At 49.1% G+C, this 6,469-nt stretch overlaps 1 protein-coding gene and 1 pseudogene across 1 annotated transcript in view; both read right to left on the minus strand.

Annotated features, from left to right (window-relative positions):
- NEK7 (NIMA related kinase 7) overlaps nucleotides 1-6,469 on the minus strand; it is an 87,797-nt gene that overhangs the window by 76,057 nt on the left and 5,271 nt on the right. The window lies entirely within an intron of this gene.
- LOC112477527 lies at nucleotides 130-247 on the minus strand (annotated as a pseudogene).

Raw genomic sequence — 6,469 nt, forward strand, 5'->3', positions numbered from 1 at the left:
GTTGTCGAACTGGGTGAAGTAATTTCATTCAGTCATTCATTCATTCATTTTTAGGTGAGGCAATCCTTGGTTGACCTCACAGATTGCAAGGACCTTGTCAGCTTACAATCCCTTATTTTTTATTTTTTACGCCTACAGCACCTGTCTTCCTAGGTGGTCTCCCATCCAAGCACTAACCAGGCCTGACCCTGCTTAGCTTCCGAGATCAGACAGGATCGGGCTTGTTCAGGGTGGCGTGGCCATAGACTAAGTCCTATATTCTGACTCCAATGAACCATTCACACTTCCCCCCAATGCCAGGCTGTGTCACACACACCCATGTGCCCCTGACACAGGCAGCGCCATCTTGCTGAAACATCCTCCTTGGCTAAGCCACCTGGACGACCTTGCTTCATACTCAGGTGGCCTTCGTAGCACACCTCCGTGTTTGTCCTTGTGTACTTTACTGAATCAGCGACCTGTCCCTCTGCCCATTAACTCACTAGAAATCACCATGTGGGCAGAGTCTGTTTCTTCATTTTTTCTTTATCTCCAGTACATTTTAAGGTCCAACAAATACTTGCCGTATAAGCAAATTTGGAAAACAAGAGGTTATAAAGAATACAGGTCTAACCATCAGGACCTGGTTCAAGTTCGCACAAGCACCCACGTTTGAATGTGTCATGGCCAGTTGCGCCAACCCACGCGGCCTCGACCCCCGACGAAGACAGGTTTGCAGAGCACAGCACGATGACAGAGCGAGGGTCCCCCTGTCATCTCCGTCACAGATGCAGGGAGCGTTCTGCCGTACATACTATTCCCTCCGCTTATCTTTACAGAATCGCCCTGTGCAGGTGTGAAGGATCAGTGATGGACTCGGCCCCTTGGGAGGAGGCCGCCCAGGGAGCTCCGGAGAGACCTTGTTTTTCAGGCTCACTGGGGGCACGGGGCCCTGCTATGAACGGGGTGTCCCTTACGCTTCTGCACATCACTCAGTCACTCACGCAGCAGCTAAAGCCAAACCATCCAGCGGTAACACGGGAAAAATCACAGCGACCGAACTAGAACCATCCACAGAGAAAGACCGACACACAGAAGGAGCCAAGATAAACAGCGCGGACCCATCGTCCAAACCCGATCATAAGACACATTCTCCTGAACGTGTCGTACTGAATAATTCATAGCAGTGATTATTTAGTGTGAGGTCATTTGTTTAACAGCCTTTGGTCTGTAACAAGTCCTTACTAACAGAAAATCATCAGGAAAAAAACCATTTCTCATTTACATAAAATAAAGAAAAATGTAATAGGTTTTTCTGAATTGGCTCATGATTTTACATTGTACCCTTATAAGAAAGCTTATCAATGCTCGGTTTATTCATTGGTTTCACACACCTATCAGTGATGGACTCGGCCGCACACACTGATCTATGCACTAACTATTCCTGAACTTGTCAATCCCTTTTCTTTATTTGATGAGGCTTACAGTAAACCAGAACGTAGTTTTAAAAGATTTCCTATAAGTTCCCTCTCACGATGCCCCTAAAACTAGACAGGGGAGGGAGGCCAGGGCAAAGCGGGATCATCACGCCGCAGCTCAGTCCTCCGGAGCCCCTGCCAGCGAGCTCCTCCACGAAGCCAGGCCCTCGTGGCATTCTTAGGATCAGAGCTAGTCACGAGGACAATCTATTTAATGGAAAATTAGGACATAATCGATGTTTAACAAAATAAATCTACTGTGTTTTCTAACTTCTGCTGAAGCCCCTGCCTTCTCCCTCCGCCTGCCCATCCTTCCTGTAAAACACAAAGAAGAAGAATAGCCAGGTCTCTGGTTTGGCTTAATCTTCCTCCCTGCGCAGGCTTCCAACACAAATCACAATGAAGAGAAACTTAAGACAGAGAAAAAACAAACACGTCAAAGCCACTAATCCATAGTTACCCCAAATGGTCCTCAATGTATTTTCAATATATTTACTTACAAGGCAAATCATGGTTATATTTTATGCTTTAAAATTTACTTCTGAGAAACGAAATCCAATCGCTGTTATGTTCTTCTTGACATCACAGAACTGAGCTGGTCTTTGACTGGATTATGCCAAGTTCACCGGGGCAGCTGCCAAGCAAAGTGTCACCAAACCCTGGCGAAGTGCTTCACCGTGGCCCGCGCCATCGTGCCCTGCCTCTCACTCTTTTGTACACAGACGCTGTGTGCACGCATCGTCTCACACACAGACGTGTGTACTGCAAACAGGTGTGCTCACTGGGGCACACTCACCGTGGGAAGCTACAGGTCTACAGAGATAGCATCCAAAGAATAAGGTTATTATTTTAAATTAATAGTAGGAATGACAAACATAATGTTAGGCTGATGAAGCTACCTAGGATTTCCCATGAGACCGGAGAGGCCTCACGAAAAAACTGAAAACTTATTTATTAGTGATCAGTGTCTTAGACTAGATAATTGATAATTCTTGGTAGTTTTAAACTATACTATAATATCCTAAAGTCTAGATTCTCAAGTCTAAACTTAATTTCTTCATACATCTCCTAATCCAAATTTATCTTAATCCACTTTTTAACAAATCTACCCGAGGCCCCCATAGAATAATCGCAAATCTGTTTTCGTGTTGGTTCCTGATTGACCACTAACTAAGAACCAAATGAAGAGATATCAAAGTACTACAGCTTTTATTGCTATTGAAATCGACATTTAAAAACACGAAGGTACAAGCAACTCTTCTCGATCATCTCCCAGGAGAGGAGAGGGTCCGTCTCCTCAGCACAGGGTTCAAGGCCTTCCGAATGCAACCTTGGGTACCTCCCAGGTTAATCTCCTGTAAGCTTCTTCCTGGACTCAGGAAGATACATTGTATCTTCGGTCCATTTGGCACAGGCCCTTCGTAAGTACTTTGTTTTTAAAGATAATTATTGACATTGCAGTTGTTCTTTTAAACTTGTAGCAATGAAAACTATGAAAAGATACTAAATAAAATGTATCTACTTTGGAGTGGGACGACCTTTCTCCGAGCCAGCATTTGATGGCTGCAAATCACAGAATAATCTCCCATCAATTTGCAATTAGCAATTATTCTTAAAAAGGGAATGATTTCGAGTATAAGCTAGTTATTTCCTGTGTAACTCGGTTTGATGTTTTCTTCGTGAGGGGCTCGTTAGAACGTCAAAATGGAATTAATTTGGCAAATAAGCATCTTTTATGTGCAGAGAGGCTGGCACCCCTTTAGGAAAGCCAGACCACTAGACGTGAACTAGGGACGGCCCAGCCTCTAAGGAACGGGAATACGCGCGATAGATGATGAATAGTTTAGTGAGTCAGCTTCAAATCGATTAAATGTGACTGTTCACCCTGCTTTAACCTCACGTCCTAGTTTCAAGAATTCAGTTCTTGGTTCCTTGCTGCCCAAGCCCCAACCAGCACCTAAGCGCCAAACGTGTCTGTCTTGACTCCATGCCCTCCCCATTCCCAAGTTCATGGCTGGTACCCCTGCTTTCCACAGTCCGGGTTCTCATCTCACTGGGCACTCAGGTCGTTCAGGACCTGAAACTCAGAAATCAGACACAAAGCCCAGTTCTCAGACGGGGCCTCCATATACCCTGACAGCGACCAGCCGCTGATCAGACCTTTATCTGTGTCCCATGCGAGGCCCCCCTCACAGCAGGTCCTGTCCACGGGCCTCACAGGAACGTGTGCCTGGCACCCATCCTACCCTTCCCTGTAAGCAGCTGCTCAACGTCCTGGGCATTCTCTCACTGCCGAGATTTGCCCAGACCTTCTGCCCAGGACCATCGCTGGGCTGCAGTCACCTGCCAGGCCGAGTGGCCAGCTCCGACAAGAATGGCCTTACAGGAAACCAAGAGGTACAGGACGTGATTCATACCTTCCAGCAGCTTCCTATCCAGGAAGGACGCTGAGACAAGCACAACTACAGGACGAGTCGGTAAGCACTACAGGCCCGGAGCAGCAGAGGAAGACTGCTTTACATTCCTTTGCGATTCTGGCGCAGAGCCTTAATGGAGGCCGTTTTAATGCACTGAGGATGAAGAGCCGAAGTGCGGGAAACAGGCCCTAGAAGCAGCGAGAAAAGATAAAGCGGGGAGCCAGAAAGGGCCCGCATTTACCAGAAAACGGTAAGTGCTCAGATGTGACTGAAGTGGAGGGAAGGGTGAAGACATGAACTTGGAAAGGTAGGTCAGGGTCAAGGCCGAAAGCATCGGGTCCCACGCAGAGCCGATGGAAAGGGCCGGCCAGGCAACACGGCATGGTGTCGCTTGTTCCTGTGCCCCCAGCTCCACCAGTCACAAAAGCTGAAATGTTTTCAAAAGCATAAAGCTAGGTGTTGTTTAGATTATTTGTTTACTCACTCTCAGCTACCTACCAACGTCCCCCATCTTTCTTCGACCTGTGAAAGGACAGGGCCCATCGGGAAAGCGGGGAGCACAGCTAAGGAACCGACAGAGAAGGAAGGCGCGTGACGCGAACAGAACCGCAGCACACGCACCCGCCAGCCGCCGGGGGTCCCCGGAGCGCGAACGGGCTGGCCCTCTGCTTTCAGTCAAGTGCGGCTTCCGAGTTCAGAGGACGCTGACCTTGACGGGACACTGACCTTAACACCAAACGCTGTGCAGTCGGCTGGGTCGTCTTTTAACAGCGTATGCAAATACCCCACAGAGCTCACCAGGAAGAAAACGGACATGCGTGTCTCACTGGGGAAATTCTGACACTCAGGATGGCAGCCCAAGACACGGACAAAAAGGCCAGGAACGGTGGCACTGCCTCACCAGGGACCACGCGCCAGGACGAGAGTCCCAGCGTTTCTGACCCTGCGCCCTCCGAAGCTCAGGACAGCCCAGGACCGTAGCATCCGTCACACCAGCAACGCTCGCTCCTAGGCCAGACACCCCACTCTCTAAACGACCTCTGGGGACTTCCCTCAGGTCACACTCAGAGCCGGACCCTGGGGCTGGCATTTGAAAAGATATAAAATGAACCTGGACGTCATCCAGGACATCAAAATCTTCTTCGTCAAGAGCTTCTTCTTATTAAAAAAAGGGGAGGGAGGGGGAAGGGGGGCCCGGGGTAATGGATCAGAACCAATTAAGGAAACAGGCAACAGCAACATCGCCAGGAAAAAGCAGCTTTAAAACAGGCGGGTCTCCCTGCGACAGAGAAGGCACCTCACACGCACAGTTCTGCGCCCACTGACGGGAAGGTTACAAGGGACCGGAGCAGTCACTTGTTACCAATGGAAATAAGACAGCCGTGGGCAAAGGAACGGGCACCCAGCACGAGGGGCACACTGTCCCCATGGCCAGAACTGCAGGGCACGAAGGCTGGGTGCAGCCAGGCCTCGCCAGGCAGAGCTGCAGACAGACTCTAGGTGATGGGCACTGCCAGCCACCTCGGGGAGGGGATGTGTAAGTGCTTAAGGCGCTGAGAGAAATACTGCAGAAACACCAAAAACGAAGCGAGCCGCCCACAGGGGGAGGCCACAGGGGGAGCCCAAAGGGGGCGCCCACAGGGGGAACCCACAGGGGGAGGACCGGAGGCTGGGAACTCAGGCCGACATTGAGATGCGTCGTGTTCTTTCACTTGTTCAAAGTGGAGCTTTTTATTCAGTGACTACTCACCTGTTAGTTATCGAATATTTACACTTCCTCATCTAACTAATTTAAACTGATTTATAACAGTGGTTTCGAAGACACCTACCCGCCGTCTGAGCAAGACGGCCGGTTACAAACGCTAGGACAGGCGGAATCGCGGGCTCGCACGCCTCCAAGGCTGACACCCCTGACCAGAAACAGTGGGAGCAGCAGGGATGGGCTCTCTTTATAAAAAAAAAACAATAGTTTTTTAAATTAAAATACATGTTTTTAAAAGACCATGTGGCATTGCGTAGTGTGCCCTGAGCGACACCTGCATTAGAATCCCCTGCACCACGTTGCTACCATCACGGACCAGTAGCTTTCCAAACCCGTCTGAAAATCCTCTGGGACGCTCGTTTTTAAATGCCACTGCTTGTCCCTATGGAATCAGAATCTCTGACACAGGCACTCCGAGAACTACAGCTTGAGAAACACAACAGAAGGACAAATGACTGGAAAATACAACCTATCCTGGTGGAGGCAAAAAAGCCACCCATATAGTTTTGAATAGCTATACGAATTTTGTAAAAATTATGCTCGATGTACAAACAGACATAACTATTTCAAGGAATTGGGCAATAAGCCCTTTGGCATTAATTTGATTCATCTCTCATCATTCTGCTTTGTAAGGCCGGATCGTCACTGACACAGAAATAAAGGAAACAGAACCGACCGCGCCAGCCGAATCACAGAGGGAGGAAGAATTAGAGAAACCGGCCGGAGAGGGGGCGGCCCCACCTTGCAGGCACACGCGCGAGGACACGCTTCGACACACCGAAGTGACCGACAGCAACGCAGGCCGCCTCTCAGCAGTCGAGGCGAATATACGA

The sequence above is a fragment of the Pteropus alecto genome, unplaced genomic scaffold (assembly GCF_000325575.1).
Source record: "Pteropus alecto unplaced genomic scaffold, ASM32557v1 scaffold90, whole genome shotgun sequence".
Classification (NCBI taxonomy): domain Eukaryota; kingdom Metazoa; phylum Chordata; class Mammalia; order Chiroptera; family Pteropodidae; genus Pteropus; species Pteropus alecto.